General features: G+C 50.0%; 1 protein-coding gene across 3 annotated transcripts in view; it reads left to right on the top strand.

Moving 5' to 3' along the window:
• Myo61F (Myosin 61F) overlaps positions 1-18,359 on the top strand; it is a 189,604-nt gene that overhangs the window by 63,380 nt on the left and 107,865 nt on the right. The gene's annotated exons all lie outside the window — the stretch shown is intronic.

Genomic DNA, 18,359 nt, shown 5'->3' with positions numbered 1-18,359 from the left:
GTCAGAAAATCATGCGTCAACCTAATTAGGAGCGCTGCTATAGACAATATAGACAAACGCCTTATCCCAGAGATCACGGATTATCGCTGTCCTGTGCGAACCTATAACCGTCGCGGTAGCAGCGAACCTCATTTATGCTGAGCTCGTTAAGGCTAATTAATGCTAATCTCGATTCGATTATCATCTGCTCGCGAGAGGTACCAAATCCTGATAGTGATGTTTCTATCTCTCAGCGCATCGTCTGCAATTTTTCCTTGAATAGTTTTGTTACGCGGCTGGTAGCTTCCTTTCAAGATTTTGTTTTCATGACACCAGTTAATCACGCCCCGCCCTACAGATCCATAAAAGTCAGAGCCCATTCACACTGGCGAGCGAGTGAACCAGAACAGTCGCTTTTCGACCAAAGCGACCGTTTCCGGTCGTATATGTGACCGACTTGGTCGCGCGAATTTGTGCGTGTCGTCTGCGCGAAAGAACCCTAATTAAATACGCCCGTTTATTTTCGATAATATGGATGAGTGGACCCTTATACGCCTTGGAAGTGATTTGCAAGTGTACTTTAACAAAAAGCAAAGCGGACATAAATAGAACCGCGTGACTGACACACGCAGCCGGAGCGCTCAGGAAGGCGGAGGTGTGAAGGGCCGTGATCTCTGTACGCGTCACTTTTCGATCTATCAATCATGATCGACCACGCGAAGTGTTCATTCCGTTCGCGATGCACTCAAACTCAGCTATTCTGAAAGTAAGGAACATGTAGTTGCAGGCGGGCGTCACTCAACCACCTGAGCTAGTATCCTTTTTATTTATTTTTCAACTTAGGGGCAGGTACGCCCCCCGCCCCCCTCTTCTTCTGTAGGGGACGTCAAAGAACCTTTGAGGATTGAGATGCACTTGACCTATTTTTTTTTTCTTGAGCACCGTAAAAGACCGCTTCCCGTTATCGGTGAACCGTTATTGTGGTAGCGTTTTTATTTTTGTTATCACGGCTGTCTCAATACGGCGCTGTCCGTCCTGATCATGCTTACGCTCGACGGGCGAACAAGAGGGACAAGACGTTCAAGAGGGAGGATTCACGTAAACTTTGCTCCCTCCGCTATATGCGCGCAATTTGTGACGTATAAGGTCGCGAACTGTCTCGTTGTATAGTGGATATTCCGTCATCGAGACGCGACAACAGCGGTAAGTTTTCACTCCGTGGGCATAATAGACACGTAGGCAGCGTCACTGAGGTAGACATACTTTATACAGGCTGTATGTACAACGATCACTCGCGCTCTCTGAAGAGCCCTGCGCATGCGAAGAAACCGCTTCTTTGTTACTAATGTTCCATTTGTACATTTAATGAACAACGCTTCATAACGTACTATGTAATGACAGAAACTTGTTAACTTTAAGAATACTGGCATATTTTTATTTTAGAACTCGCTATTAGAAAACCGTTTGAAAAGTATACGATATGTGAATCGCTTCGCTTCTGGGACTATTCGATTCGGGCTTAAAAGTGACTATTCGCACACCCTTATTGGAGTTCATATGAAATATTTCAGCAGGGACGACTGCACCGTATACTGTTGGTATACTAAGGAGAGGTTGGTCTAATTCTGTTTCGTCAGACGAGGTACTATAAATTAAAAAAAGACAGAAACGGAAGGGAGGGGTGTTAGTTTACTATTGTTCGGTGTTCGTTATACTGATCACCACACTAACCTGCTCATTTGTTTTAATGGAAGCCCAGGATAGCTGTTCGGCGTTGCGTATTATATCTGTCGTTCAATATGGTTGTTTAACCTTTTTTTTTAATATAGAGGCAATCGTTTCCCAGTTTGCGCGTGCCAATCTTTCTATTTACCCATTGTCGAGACAAACGAGAGTATCAACTTTTTTCGAACGTAGTAAAGGGTCGTCGGTACTCGAGTGCTGGAATGTGCCTTAATAGTACGCTGCGTGTAACACTCGCGTATTCAGGCTATACACCAAGGGGGTCAAGTAAGATAATGCACCTTCCAATAGCAATCTGCTGGCGTCAACGCAAAGAAGCAATGCGCTCCCGGCAACGTCAGGGGGGGGGGGCAGTGAGTCACCTTGCAGCAGTAGCAGCAACAAGTCATTAGGTGGTGAAGGGCACTTACTTAACCTGGTGATGGCACACACTTAATCTGGGTCAATAGGCATCATCGTCATATTTATGTCCATTATACACGACCAATGGCCTCCCCCCAGCGATAGCGATCTCCAATTACCCCCTGCCTTGCGCCCGCTGACACCATCTGATGCCTCCGAGTTTCCTAATTTCATCGAAGGCCAAACCATGGGGCAGCATTGTTATAAGAACTTAGACTACACTTAAATGTAGTCGAAATGAAACTCAAGTTGAGTGTAGGTTGGAAGTTAGTATCAAGAAAAAAAGAGCAATTGGGGAGCATAGGTTGATGAAAGTAAAGGTTTAAATGAAAAAAGGATGAGCAAATCGGGGGATAAACTTATTTTAAAAGAGAGAGGGAGAAAAAATAAGTGTCTGAATTAAACAGCGCAATCGCACCGAAACTAGACGAAGGTGTTTCACGGCCGAGCAACACCATTCCCAAATCAGTTCCAAGATGACGAAGTATAAGCATCCTCCAAAGTACCGCGTTCTTTCTTTCTTCCTTTCCTTTTTTCTCTTTCTTTCATTCGTTCTTTCTTTCATTCGTTCTTCCTTTCCTTCTTTCTTCCTTTCTTTCTTTCTTTCTTTCTTTCTTTCTTTCTTTCTTTCTTTCTTTCTTTCTTTCCACGTGTTGAGTGTGTGTGGTCACCCGCAAGGCGGGCAGTCCCCGTCGCATCGCAGAATCCGTGGGCGACCGAATTAAAAGCGCATTGCGCTTTTTTTTTAATTTTTCTCCCTCGCCGCGTGCTTCGCGTATGTGCTCACGTGGGACGGCTTCACGGACGCACATTGGTCTCTCGTGTAGCTATATGGTGCATACATAGACGGACACAGCCGTACAACGCGGCTGGCTGTTACACGAAGCGGGTCTGGCGGGCTTCGATCGTCACGTGGGCGTCGCAATATGCGCGCGCTACTCGATCCCTGATGTCGAGGCGTCGCTTTTTTTTTTCGTTTCTTGTTCAAGATGACGCATGTGTGCGGCCTTCGCAAAGGGTACACGCAGGCCAAGTTCGTGTACCCCCTGCGGTGGCTGGGTGGATGAATTGATTGATTGATTGATTGATTGATTGATTGATTGATTGATTGATTGATTGATTTTATGACCACCCCTTTCCGTACGGCGGTGGCTAGACTCCCCATAAGCACGTTATTTTCATCCTTCCGCTGCGCTTCCTAAGAGAATAGCGTATTTTCATACTCTGGGTTCCCATCGTTTACGCCACCGATCACCCCCCCCTTCCGGACGTCCCCGCTGCTATACCTTTCGCCTTTCCCATTAATTCTGTTTTTAAAACCCAGGACAACTGAAAGGGTGACTACGTCCCCATTGGCTAGTGTGGCCACGTTTTCGTAAACATTCTTATCGCTACTTTCTTTTTTTTTCTTCCCCTTGTCGTCGACTCGAACGAAACCGCGCTCCTGATATCGCCGGGATCGGCCGCTCGGCGGAACGGATGATAAGGAAAGAATAGCATCGGACGAAAATAAACCCCTTAAGAGTAAGGTCACCGAAAGAATAATCCGACATGCGAACAAAACATGGTCGAAGGTTTCTTCTGCTCTATAACCGCCGATGCGCAGCTTGGGCAGGTATTTTCGAGGGCGTAAACTGCAAGGCGACGTGCCTAATTGGTTGGCCACGGAGGAGGGGGGGGGGGATGAAGCGTGACTATGTCGTATATCCTCCTGAGACCCGGGATGCATTTGGGTGCACAGATTTTACCCCAACTTTCAGAATAAAGGAGTAGGGTTATGAAGGTGAAAAGTGTTAAATAGTTTTTCAATAGCCCTGATAGTTTCAGCTCACCGCGATGTCCAATATATTGGACACTGGGATGCTACCCGATATGACGGTTATGCACCGCGATAAGCGAACAGTTGCTATTTGGGCGAGCATTTGCATTGGCGTATTACACGCGCCGCCGCCGAGAGCTGAGGAATACTAATTAGATTTGCGGCGCGCGCCGCGGAAGCGAATTCCCGAGGATGCAGCCGCGTCGCGCTGCATTGTGTATCACATTGTGAGTCATCGCATGTGTGGCGCTATTAGCTGACGGGCGACGAACCTTGTTTGGAAGATTGTTTCGATGCGGTGCGCTATTGTTGCGTCTTTGTTGCAGCCGAGGAAACTAACGTAAATATTTCTTCCTTCCCTCGTTTAAACTGTCACTGCGCTCGTTGCGCTAACGACCGTTAGTCGTTATCGAGATTGACAGGCCTCTCTACGTCGTACGACCAAAGACGAAAGTTATCGTGCGCGTATAAGCACCATGCGTTCGTTGTGGTCAACTGCAACAAGGGATACGTCCTACCCGACCGTCACCAACGGGGTTGCAGATAAGGGATGTGTTTCAGGCTGTAACCAAAGTTTTGGTAAGGGGCCGGGCGTGCCACCGTCGGAATGGAAATCCTTGTCAAGGCTTTGACGTCAGAGTTGCGACGAGGTTACGTCACTCAGTCGTCGGAGCGTTGACCTGAGACGTCCGTTGGTTAAGTTGTTGTTCTTGATGCATACAGGCCGCTCTTGGTCAATTCAGTCTTCGTCCTCCTTTACGTGTTGGGCGGCCTGCCCGCGCTGTGTATATCTTATGGAAACACAGTCACCGACAGCACCTTCGTAAAAGCTCGTCGACGAAGCTTTGCGTGAGAATGTTTTTCTGGGAGCTCGGCCGGGCCCTTTTCGTCGTCGACATAATGTTGCCGCAGTGGTCTGGATTTGAGACTTCGAAAAGTATTCGCTGTTCGTGTAATACCACCGTTCTCGCCCTCACTCATCCACACCTTTCTTTCCTTCTCTTCACGCTCCCATTCCCCTTACCCAAATGGTGAGGGGCAGGTCAGAAGTTTGATTCAGGCGGACCGCTCAGCCCTGCTATGATCTCTCTCTCTCTCTCTCTCTCTCTCTTCGGTGGAGTCAGACTTCTTCCAAGACATAACGAGCCGCAGTGTGAAGTAAACGTATCGCGCTGTAGGTCGACCTCATGAACGACACATGCGAGCACCTAACGTACTACCTAAATGTTTCTTTCTTTCTTTCTTTCTTTCTTTCTTTCTTTCTTTCTTTCTTTCTTTCGTCTCTTCATATTGAGCCATTGCACCCTTGCTTGCTTACAGGTGTATGAGCCATTCCTATGATATTTTTTGTCTCAGTGGATTAGACGCCACTTTTTCCGGGTATGAGGCATTGGAACGAACCACTTAAGGCTTCCGCATTCATAAAAAAGATGCGTAAGTGGTAGTGCTAGCTTCCCAGTGAAGCACGGCCGCTCGACCTTCTTCTCATCTTAGCAGACCGAACTATGACATTGCTGCATATCTTTCGAGGCTGTCATTCAATACGGGCGCGGTCCTTTGGCTAACCACGGCACCCAAGCGTGCGAAGCCGGGACACACACACTGCATGGTTATTCGTCGGTTTACGGTCGGAATAACGTTGACGTGACGAAGGCGGCCAAAGCGTTCTGCTGCGCACTTTTCACAGCATACATGCAAAGCTGACGAAGAGTTAACCATGCAGCTCGTCCATCGATCAGATATTGACAATGTACAGCAACTGCGCTCTCTCGCACTGCCACGGCACACTGATAACACGTTCACTGTAGCGTTCTGGGCCAGCTCGACTTTCTCCGGTATCGCTACTTAACCAAGTCTAACAGTATCATTAGCAAATTACTGAGAAGGATTGGGGGCCAGTATTTATAATGTAGAATAGGCAGAGTACCTACAGATACAGGTCGGAAAGCTCAACCTTACGTGATGTTCTATACCACGCCGATGGGACTAGTGAGCTCGCTAGTGAAATGAAGCAGAACACTGGCCTAGCTTGAAGTTCAGCAAGCGCAACCTGAACTTAATCCAAGCTCAGGCGCGAGCGGAAGTGCAACGGACGTCCCCGGCTTCCTATAACGGCGCGTACGCTGGGAGCACTTGACGAGCGCTGGCAGCTACGCAGTTGGAAAACGGATGTAAGTACGCTGGAAACGAGACACCCGAAACCTTGGGTGTTCTGAAACGCTAGCAACGACGTGCCTGCGTGGTAATATATACCGCACACCGTCAAACTACGGGCCGATGTACAGGCACTGCCTTTTCCCGCTGAACATGCGCTTTGCAATGCGCAGGCTTCTGGGCGTTGGAGGAAAAAAAGGACAAAGAAAGAAAAGAGAGAAAAAATAGCAGCCCTTCCTGTTTAGTTTTCAGCTTTTGTAGGCATTTGCTTCGCTCTGCGTGAATAGGTCCTTTTGTTTGCTTGTTTCGCACGAGTCTCGCATCGTCCGAAGCTTACACACTCCTGTGACGTTCCATTCTTGCTCGTGCCCTGGGGGCGACCATTTCTTAATCCCTTCAGAGGACACTAAAATTGGACGCTACTAGAGTTTAATCATTTTCTTTCAAAGCACCATTTTCGCTTATCCGGCCGTAAAGGGTTGATCGCTAGTGAAGATGAAAATCATGCATGTTTTTCTAGTTTATGTATACAGGGAATAATAATAATAATAATAATAATAATAATAATAATAATAATAATAATAATAATGAACCGGAACCTCTGTGCAGCTACGTCACTATATGACGTCACGGATGTCATTGCTTTGCCCTGTTTGTCTCGTTCTTCAAACGTTCTCAAAACTTCCTATGGCTAAATAGGTTGCGTCTTTTTGTTTATTTAGAACACGATGTATCTCTCCCTTAACGACATAAACTAGCACGCAAACAGCTAGCCGCTGTCAGAATGCATGACGTGTCACTTCAAGTCGGCGCGAGTGCTGCATCAGGGCGGCACGAGCACCTCACGTCGTATTGTGTCTGCCTCTTTGCCGCCTTTATAGTACGAGTCCACACTTCGCGGAAAGAATAACCGTCTCGCTTAGAGCTTGACTTAATGTCCCTTTTTTTTGTGTGTTACTGCGACGATTACTGCCATCTGTTTCCGCATAGTACAATAGCCGTCGCACAAACCACCAACGAGTGTGCTTGTTGAGGAATAAAAGACCTTAGAATAGAGGGCAAGCGCCTGCAAGCACGCAAGCGCACGCCCTCACTCACCCGCAGGGGAGAAGGGGGGGGGGTGGAGATGGCCGTCACACGACGGCATGCAGAGGCGCGAAGAAAGCGTGCACTCCCCCTCGCGGTGGCCGGCGGCGATGTTCGCCGATGTGGCGATAATAACTAATCGGGTCATCATCCGATCGAGACGCGCAAGCGAGGACATGGTTGTGCGGGGGGGGTAAAGAGGGTGGCGAGGAAAAAAGAGCGGCGTGTCTAGCCTGTTTGCTGGCCGCCCTGCTGCGCGTCTGCTTCCGCTTTTCGCGCCGCTGTACTTACACGCGCGCGCTTCTCCGTATAACTATGCGTGCTTCTTACTGTAATGCGTAACCCCGTCTCGCCTGCTCCGCGCAGCGCTATGGAAGCTGCATGTCGCCCAACCGGGAACGAGAACGCAAAGCAACGTTACGACATACTCAACGCGCTAGTTGAAATCTCTATACGTTCATCGAAGGTTTCCTGCGTCGTTTCAGTTCAATGCTATGCGCAGAAACATATGATGCGCGCGGTTGTATCTTGTTCTCAACTTATTTGTCTTCCCGCGCAACAGCTGTATGTGGGCAGACCCCCCCTCCCATGCACCGGTACGTGTATATTGGGCCAGACACTGCTGAGGCCAAAACCGGTATAGAAAAAGGCAAAGAAGCTACGTCCACGTGCTTTACACCTAAGCATCTGTAACGCGATAGCATTGGCAGAATTACACTGCCTCCAAGATCGGCCCGCGTCACAAACTAGGTCAAAACCCTTTGCGAGGGCAACACGCATGGGGCAGGGATATGGTGTGATGATGAAAAACTTTATTTATCCCTCTTTAAAGGGAAGGGGGCAATGGAATAGAGGATGGGGGGAGGAACTACTTGAAGTAGGCCTCCTTTATCCTCTCAGCCCACTCCAGGATGGCCTCCTGAAGATCGGGCCTGGAGCTGCGCAAGGCAGCCTCCCACTGCTCCTCACTAGATATTAATTGTTTGAGGAAAGGGGGAAGGGGGTGCTTAGGGCACCCCCACATGATGTGGTTTAAGTCTGCTTTGGGAGAGACACAGAATTTACAAGAGGGAGAAAGGTAAATGGCGGGATGAATGCGGTGGAGGAGGTAAGGGGACGGAAAGGTGCGAGTCTGCAGCTGTCGCCACAGAATTTCACACCTACGCGGGGATTTGCCCATGAGTGGCGGAAAGGTTAAGCGGTCTAATCGGTAGTGTGCGCAGATGTCGTGATAAGTAATAAGTCGATCCCGCGCTGTAAACGACGCCTCCTCCGTGGCGAGGTCCGACACATGTGATGCCTGAGCCCGGACAGTAAATCCTCGGGCACTGGCATGAGCCGCCTCGTTTCCGGCAAGGCCCGCATGCGCGGGAGTCCAGATTAATGCCACAGTTTGGTGGAAAGGATGGACCAAGAGGAGAGAAAGGGCTGGCTTAGAGACCCTACCCGCTCCGAAGTTATGTATGGCTGCTTTGGAGTCGCTAACGATAACTGATGAATTTGGAATTGTGAGGGCCAGGGCTATGGCCGCTTCCTCCGCCTCCTCCGAGGAAGAGCCAGGAATGGAAGCGGCCGCAGCGACCTGGCCGTGAGAGTTAATGACTGATATTGCGTAATGATTTCTGCTCCCATATTCGGCGGCATCGACATAGAGCACGTCTTTAGAGGTGGAGAATTGTTTTTGGAGAGCCTTTGCTCGCTGCCTCCTGCGCTGTTTGTGATGCACAGGGTGCATGTTTTTAGGAAGTGGGGGGATGCAGAGGTTCTCGTGTATGTGATGTGGAATGGTGTATTTAGTCTTGATGATGGGTGCCGGAGTGATAGAAAGGGTTTGTAGAATGTATCGACCTGTTGCGGTGTTAGAAAGTCTGCTATATTGGGATGTGAGGTGGGCTTCTGTGAGTTCAGTAAGTGTGTTGAAAGTTCCAGTAAGCATTAGCCTATCAGTGGAGGTACGTATGGGGACTCCCAGAGCGAATTTATATATTTTGCGTAAAAGAGTGTCGATCTTATCTGATTCTGATTTAAGGAAATGTAGATATGGTGTTGCGAATGTAATCTTACTGATAACGAAGGCCTGAATCAAGCGGAGAAGTTCGGCCTCCATATGGTGTGAGGATCGGCCCGCCGAAGCCTTTGATTATATGGCTTCGGCGATCGGTACGGTGTTGATTGCACCACGTCCGGGATCGGCCCAGTTTACTCGGCCATAAACCGATCACCGTCCAACTCCCTGAGAGCTGAATAGGCAAAAGGGCTTCACTTGAAAACTAAATAAATAGTTCGCCGATTGTCTGCTATACTATAATCCTCCTCGTGCGGGAAGACAGCTTATTGTAAAGAGTCTCGCGGAAGGATTAGCGAAGCACTTCGATCAAGCCTTCGGCATTCTGCGAAACGCGCAGCTTGGTTCCGGTTCCCGACTGGCTGACAGTGCGCGCGCTTTCGCCGTTTCCTTGCACTGCACGCGAGCTGTGCCGAGACGACGCTGGATCCTCGCTCGCTCGTGCTCTCTGGCCGCTGAAGCGGATAGCGGCGTAGGCTGCTACAACTCGACGCGCCCGCGTAGTGTGCCCGCCGCGGCCCCCTTCTACGCCCTCTTCATCTACGAGGCCCCGAGGCGACGCGGTGACATCGTTATACAACTGTCCCGCGCCCCGCTGCTCGCGTCCTGTGCACCGCCGTCGCGTTGGCCAACGACAGCTGTGCCGCTTCTTCGCGCAAGCGTGGACTCTCCCCTTTGGCTCGACTCCGTTGCGTCCCCTCTCTCTCTCTCTCTCTTTCTTTGTACCCACGGACTGCCAAGTCGTTCGTTCGCTGTGCCGTGCTCCCTCAAGGGCTGCAGAAGACAGTGTTGCCAACCTTCTTTCCCTTCTTCGTAAAGAATCGCTTCTCTCTCTCTCGGCTACCGCGACCGATATATTCTACCGCTTGATCGACGCGCGCCGATGCCGTGCGTTGCAACAGCTGCTGCGAACGTCGCATATGTTCCGACGGACGCCAGGTGATTGATAGGGAAGGAGAGAAAGAGAGATGGAGAGAAAAATAAAAGACAAAAATAAAGAAGCTGCTCTCAGATGTCCACGGTGTCGTGACCGGCTGTTGTGCGGGAGATATATAAGCTCGTTAACAGTCAGAAGCTGCGCGTTTACATGAATGCTCTATACGCTAGCGCTTGTCATTTCTCCTCGCGCTCATCGCAGTAATGCGATGCGCCAGCTTTTACTCGCAGCACGTAAAGGCTCCCCCTGCGACGGTGTCCGAAACTATATAGCCTGCTCCTGTTTTGCAAGCTCGTCTTGCCTTTGGATTGTTAAGAATGGCGAGCTGCAATGCAGGATTGCCACCCAATTACGACTGGGGAACACGACGCGCATCCCCCTCTTTCCGTCGCTTCAGCTAGGATGCGTTCGGTGAAGCGGGCTTTGTGCTGAAAACCGCCGCCATCCTCTAGCCCCATCGCCGTTGTGACGGAATGAGTTCGGCGGACGAACTATTGTGCTCGAACTCCCCAGCGCGGACCTGATCTGCTACGCGTGCGCGAGCTGCCGCAGGAAAGCCGTTTTTTGTTGCTTCCCACGCGCCGACCGGGACGCAGGACAACGAGCTACCCAGAATGGCTCCGAGCTACCCGGAACGGCTCCCCTCTGCCGTCGGCTCCGGACATCGGAATGTGTGTGCCTTTGTGTGCGTAAACTGTTCTGCGGGGCGGCGGCGAATTTACAATGAGTAAACGAACGTTCGCATCACCTTGTATCGCGGGAGGACCGAGTGTTTAAAAACTGCTGTGGTGCGAATACTCGGGACACTTCTCTTGAGCAGTCATGTTGGACTGACACTTCCCTTGAGCAGTCATGTTGGGCTGACACTCTCTCTGAAGCAGTCATGTTAGACTGATGCACTTTTCTCAAGCAGTCATGTTAGACTGATTTAAATACTGTAAACAAACCCATATTCCTCGTTCTCGATGAGAAGCAGTTCTTCACTTCATCAACGTCCTCAGCGTGGATAAGTTGGACGACGGCATGGGCCAGCTACCTTCGAATTCATGCCGGACTCCAATCTTGACAACGGATCACGAGCGATGGGATTGAGCCCCCAATCCTGACGGGATGGAGTGGAGGAGCAGGAGCAAACGCCAGGCGTTTTTCGCTTTCTCTCTCCCTTGAAGCGACGCTAGCCGCACACGTGACTTCATTGCGTGCAATGGGGACGCACTTTAGAAGAATGCGTAACGGTAAACAAATATCGATGCGATGCGTTAATCTTGCAACCGAGGGCCCGCCGCACTGCGTTAACGCCACAGTACGTGAAGGTACAGGCTCTTTGAAGGTCAGCATCCCGTTACTAGCCTTGAAAATGCTCACCGCCATGAAGCCATATAAGTGCACAGCGGTAGCAGACGTTAGTCATTTTTCAAGCGCTCCTGTTTTGAACAAATTAGTCCGGTGCAGCGAGAAACAAACCTTAGTGCGTTTCCAAATGTAAAGTAAAAAAAAAACGGCTGTAAAGTAAAACAATTTGACAAAACTCGTAACTCACGGGTGTGATCACGCTCGTCTAGAGCCTTCGAGCAGCGTACGGCGGAGCAAATGAACTGAAATTTAGCGTAGCTGTTTGACTGAGGACATAGTACTTGTGCCTGAACGGGTTTCACGTTTTTCCACTTGCGTTTCGATTTGTTTCTTCGTAACTCGGTACCTGCCTTAAAATTTGTTTCGTCCTCGCGCAGAGCTCGGCTCGATCGCTGTAGACAAGTGGGATCACCTTGTACGCGATTCAGTGTCTTGCAAATGTAGTACGAGCTTCGTAACCGGTTCCAGTGCATTCAGATCGTTACGCCTGTCTTGGAGTACATTTTAAAGATACCTTAGCGGGTGAACACTCGCTACGGCACGGTTTGAGCACGGCGGCACGACGCACATGAGATTACAACTCCCTTTTTTGATGTTCGGCGCGTCCATGACTACCGCGAGACCGAACTGCCGAAATGCGTCGCAGATTGCCATCACCGGGTGACTGGTGTAGGGGTTGAGGACAGACTTCGGGATGAAAACAAACTTGGAAGGGTTTATTTTACATTATATACAGAGAGGTGAGAGTCAAGTAACAGTCGTACAGTCATTACGGGCCGGCAGCAACTCGGACGCTGCGGCCCGCGGGAATGCTCTGGTCTCTCTGGAATGCTCCTTTTAAACCCTTCGAGGACTGGAAGTCGCGTCATGTTCGGCCAATGGGAAAGTCCGCTCAGATGACGCCATTTTCGGCCAATGGTAGGCGCCCGTGCGGCGGTGTCACACCCGGCGGCTTCCTGCGGTCTTGCTTTGCTGACTTGCAATGCGCTCTTCAAAGGCGGACAAGGGGGGACGCTTGGGCCCCATTGTACGAGGGCCCACCTACTCCCTGCGGTCTTGCCTTGCTGACTTGCAATGCGCTCTTCAAAGGCGGACAGGGGGGGACGCTTGGGCCCCATTGTCCGAGGGCCCACCTACTCCCTGCGGTCTTGCCTTGCTGACTTGCAATGCGCTCTTCAAAGGCGGACAACGGGGGGCCTTCAACTTGTTTGCTCGAGCGCTCCTCTGGAATGTGCTTTCCGCGTTTCTGCGCTTCTCAATTAGTTGTGCTGCGATTCGATGTGTTCTGGGGAACTCGAAGTAGGCGCAGGAAACAGCCCCATATCTAACACTGGTTCGGAGGAGGTCCGCGTGGCGGAGCCCGCGTCGCTGCGGTAAAGCTAGGGAAACGATGGGGCATGTTTTATTAAAATGTGAAGATGTCTGCCCAGCGGTCGATTTAGGCACCACTGGTCTCCTTGAAGCCCTTGGGTTCAGCGAGAGCAGGGGAAAAGTATACATGTCCGCAGTAGAGATTAGTAAGAGGCGGTTGGAAGATTGGTGGAAGAAAAGTAGGGAAATTAAAGACAAAAAAAAAAACGGAGACGTACAAAAGCAAAGTTTGCAATAGGGGGTCAGAAAATTTGGTTGTGGGAGTTCATAGTGTTCTTTCCTTTTTTCTTTATTAACTTAGGTAGGACATTAGGCGGTATAATAGCAAGAGCTTGGTAACGCAACGCACCGCCCCGTTCCAAAGGGGAGGCTCGTAACATCCATCCATCCACGACCGAGCTTAAGGGGCATTGCTACCCGCCGTGGTTGCTCAGTGGCTAGGGTGGTTGGGCTGCTGAGCACGAGGTCGCGGGATGGAATCCCAGCCGCGGCGGCCGCTTTTCGATGGGGGCGAAATGCGAAAACACCCGTGTACTTAGCTTTAGGTGCACGTTAAAGAACCACAGGTGGTCGAAATTTCTGGAGTCCTCCACTGCGGCGTGCCTCATAATCAGAAAGTGGTTTTGGCACGTTAAACCCCATAATTTCATTTCTTTTTTAAGGGGCATTGCTTGTCTGCAGCATTACGCTGAGCATCAGCTGCCGCGGCGGCGTTGAAAAACGCCGTTCGGAAGCGACGGCCCCCTGCGACGACACGGTGCCTGTGCACTTTCGATTGTTCGGGTACAGCTGAGCGCGAACGCTGCGACGGCGAAGTCGCTGGCTGCAGTCCCCGAGAGAGCATCGAATGCCTGCGAGGCCATGCCGCACCTGGGATTGGGTTCGCACGCACTTTTGGGGCGTCAGCGGAGCCCCCATCATGGCTTCCAAACGCGGGGATGCGGCGTGCTTTGTTTGTTTTTTTGTTTTTTTGTTTTTTTTTTCCTGCGAACGACAGTGCGTCTGTACACGCACAGCACATGCACCGGTCGTCCGCCGCGTGCCTTCCTGTGCTGTCGAGCGCAGCTGCGGAATTTCCGAGAAGCCTCGGTGCTTTTTTCGCACCTGTGTCCCCATATTCCTCCACAATATTATTTCGTCTTCTGTCTTTCTTTCTTTTTTTTTCATTGCGTAAGGAGTTGAAAGCTCGAAACTGGGCTTACTCGCTCAAGGGATCAAAAAACAACGAACTCTTCTTGCCTTTCGCACGACAAATACACACTGTGGAGGACGCGGTATACAGTACATACTAACATGAAAAAAAAAATGAGAAAAAAAACCTGAACTGGGTTTCCAGCTCCAAAAAAAAAAAAAATGTCTTTGTAGCTGCACATTTTTTCGCACTGTACAAGCTCTGAATTGGCAGGATAACCGTCTCGCATCTATACAGCGAGGCGTGTAAAACAGTCGGTATTGCAGAAATAGCGACTACATAAAAAAAAGAAAAGTTTTCTTTTTCACTTGAATGAATGATGAATATAGCCGCGTCACCATCTCGGAGTGTTCGCCCTCTTTAGAAACGCAGTGTGATGAGTCAGTGCGAAGTTTTCCGAGTCAGAGATAATGACACGCCGACGCGTTATTAATTTTTTTTATATTCTTCTTGTCTCACTTTTCATTTCTTACGAATATTTTTATTTTATTTTGTCAGTCGGTCACACACGACCTCGAGATCGGGCCTGCGCACCGAATTCGAATCGGGAGCTCACATCTGACACGTCGCGAAAATGGACCGGAGGCAGGGGTTAACGGAAGCACCCGCCGCATCCAGCGTGAAGAGCATGTGTAGCTGTCGAGTCACCGTCTCCGCGGCGGCAACCTTTGGGTTGCGTGCCGGCCACGGTGCAATAATACTTATATTCTTGTACATTCAATGTACAAGAATGTATGTATTCAATGTACTTGTACATTCCATTTCATATATCCATTGTACTTGTACTTGTGTATTCTTGTACATTCAATGTACAATGTATATATTGTACATACAATGTACAAGATATGTACAGTCGCGGACAGAATAAAATGGACCACGGGATCTCCGAAAACTAAGTTAAATTCCCGAGCAGCCTGTAGCAGTAACCAGTAAAAATGCCCACGACAACGTTGTTAGCATATTCTAGTCGACGTCCAAAATGCAGATACCAGATTGCGTTGTGAGGTTGCGGAGATATTCAGCTTTTTCTTAGATTTCGTGGTCCATAATATTCTCTCCGCGACTGTACATATATTGTACATTGTATTCTTGTGTAGTATATTCTTACACCGTGGTGCCGGCGCACCGTGAGCGTGGAGGGGAAGGAGGTGGGTCTGCTCGGTCCGCCCCCTGCCCGAGCACGCGCACTAAATACTACCGCTGCCTCGGCGTTGGTGGTGGCGGGAAACCGTTCCGGGAACGGAAAAAGGGGTCCCGAGAAAAGGATGCTGCCGCCGGCATCGTCAGCGCCGGAACGAGAAAAAAAAAAAAAAGCGAGAGCGGCCGAATGAGGGCCGGAATCTCGTGCCGCTCTCGCGCGCGCTCTCTCACCGACCTTCTCTCCCTCTAGTGGGAGAGCGAGTGTAGGGGGCCTTACGTGGCCTTAGTAGGCAAAGAAAGAACGAAAAGCACACTACTATATAGTTACACTTATGGTTGCGTAAGGGTGCTGGGAGTTGTGAAAAAGTGGATGGAAAATTTGGGAGGACGCTTCTGGAGAGTGGAACGCCGATAGCCATTCGAAGATCCCCGACTGCTTCTCACACGCTTCCCGGCAACTGCAGCGTAATGTTTAACGGTTAACGCGCTTGCCGCGAACGCTGTGCACGAAGGCGAGCTTTCTGTTAAAAGTATAACGCGGCCCCCGGCGTGGGCCGATCCCGGAGGTGGTGCCCGGCCGCGCCAGGTGAATCGCATCATTTTCAGGTTTCTGTTACGGTTTTGTACTCTTCATGTTTAAGTCTGAGCAGCTTTAATGTGAAAGACATGCGTTTTGTTTCATTGTTTTGTTTGTTTTGTGGGCTGTGATTGTCAAAATTCTTAGGAATAACTTTTGTCAAGAATATAAGAGAAAGCATGGAACAACTGCAGTGATGGATTGGTCAGCAGTATGTCCCCATCATATGGCAACGCGCTTCTTATGTATGTACCTAAGTATATACGGAAATTTTCGATCACGGACAACTCCGCGGCCGCCTATTCAGATACATGTAAAACTCCGAGACGCCTTTTAGATATAACCACTGGGCCGATCTTAATGGAATGTGTTGCATTTGAGAGAGAGAAAATTAAATTCTATAGTGACTCTTGGAAGCGGAATTTTGATTTAGGCCTTAATTTTTTAAATGCAATTTTCAAAAATCAGTGTTCCAATTTCGTAACTCTCCACCTAGAACAGATATCGCAATTCTGTAAACTGCATACATCAGAGCACCCAAAACGGACACATTTGATATGTCAATTTATATCTTACCTGACATCTTACGGAGACGTCACGTTCAGTGCGCGCTGATTGGCTGGTTGGGCGAAACCGCTCGAATCGTATTATCGAACGCGCCGTGTACAACGTCACTCGAAAGTGACAGTATCGCCGAGAAGTGATCGTCCGAGAATACCGCCCCTGGTCTGCGTACACCTCATGCCAGCCACTCACGAGAACGAGATCCAGAAGGGTCGCACGGTGCACCAGCCACAGTCTGCCACCCAATCGCCCATGCCGGCTGAGCGGACGGATCACGTAAAGGAGACGGGGCTCATCCTCACATGCCGTCTGAACGGATTTTTTTTTTTCTTTTTGAGACATGCGGCCTGATTCACGTTCCTGATTGGCTTGCGCCACCAGACGTAGCTTTCGTTGCACCTCATCGAATCGGTGACGTATCGAATCATGTAGTGAAACATGCATCACTGTCACGACGAGGCTCCCTGTTTATTTTTCTTTTGTTGTTTTTTGTCTCCGCTAGAAATAAGACAAAAGGAAAAGTTAGAAGCAATAATGTACTCGCATCGCGGCAAGCAATAACCGGATCGAAACAGCTCAGCTGGTTGCAGTGTGCCGTGCATCTGCTGGCCTGTTTCCTGGCTTTTTGATTTATTTTTTTTCGATAGAACGATGAAGAGTGGGCAGCGGCTTCGGCAGAAGCGGCAGTGCAGCCGATGATTAGTTGATGGGTGTTGCGACCCCCGGACCAACCTTTGCCGCGAAGTGTGTAGAAGCCACGCGTGATAGAGGAAAACGACGTCGCGGAAGTGGGCCGCTCGCTTGTTCCGTCGCGCGCGAGGAAAGTGAGCGTGATGGATAACCGATGAGGAAACTGTAGTGTCCGGACAATATAATGCTCGCTGAGGGATCCGTGACGCTACGACGTGTGCCAATTCCTGTAGCACTGTGACCATTCGACGAGTTCCTTCCGGGTGCGAACGGCCGACTCATAGTTTTCTCGTGAGCCGTGTTCACACCTCGGTGTAGAGTTAAGCGAGAAGAAAGAACGAGGGGGAAAAAAAAAAGAGTGATAGGTGTAACGTTAAGGGATAAGAAAAGAGCAGATTGGGTGAGGGAACAAACGCGAGTTAATGATATCTTATAGTTGAAATCAAGAAAAATAAATGGGCATGGGCAGGACAGTAATGAGGAGGGAAGATAACCGATGGTCATTAAGAGCTACCGAATGGATTCCAAGGGAAGGGAAGCGTAGCAGAGGGCGGCAGAAAGTTAGGTGGGCGAATGAGATTAAGAAATTTGCAGGGACAACATAGCCACAATTAGTACATGACCGGGGTATTTGGAGAAGTATGGAAGAGGCCTTTGCCCTGCAGTGGGCGTGACCAAGCTGCTGCTGATGATGATGAAAGAACGGCGGCTTAAAGTTGCTTAAAGTCGGGTCTCTCTCTCTCTCTCCCTCCCCACCTTTCAAAAGTTTTACGCACTGCCCCCTTTGTCTGCGAAAATTGGCCGCTTCCATAGACAGCCCTTCTCCCACGCACAGACGAGGCGCGTTCAGCTAAGTTCATCGCATGAACTACGCTATAACGCATAGCCTCCGAGATCCGGCGTTGCGCGCTGTCACCGCGCGGGAGTCGAGGCGTGCGCTACACGGGGAACGGTGGCGCGTCGGCATTTAAGGCGATTCGCCAGGAAATAGCGTCGTGCTGTACCGTCGCGTTCGTGGCAAACGCGAAGAACGGCCGATCCGTTTCCCACCGAGGCTATTTCTCTTACGGAAGCGTTTGGGGTGCCGCCATCTTGAACTGCTAAATAATCGTTGCCGTTTTCCGTCTGCAACGACCAAGCCCACGGTATACGCTGAACTTCCAAATAGCATGCGAGAAGCGATTGCACGGACAACGTTCTTGCGTTTCACGACCGCGTTAAATTGGGGGGTCCCTTGAGCGCGCCAAAACTAACGGTTCGTGTTTGTGGCGCAGCTCTATATGGCGG

The sequence above is a fragment of the Dermacentor albipictus genome, chromosome 2 (assembly GCF_038994185.2).
Source record: "Dermacentor albipictus isolate Rhodes 1998 colony chromosome 2, USDA_Dalb.pri_finalv2, whole genome shotgun sequence".
NCBI lineage: Eukaryota > Metazoa > Arthropoda > Arachnida > Ixodida > Ixodidae > Dermacentor > Dermacentor albipictus.
This window is presented reverse-complemented; position numbering and strand designations above follow the sequence as displayed.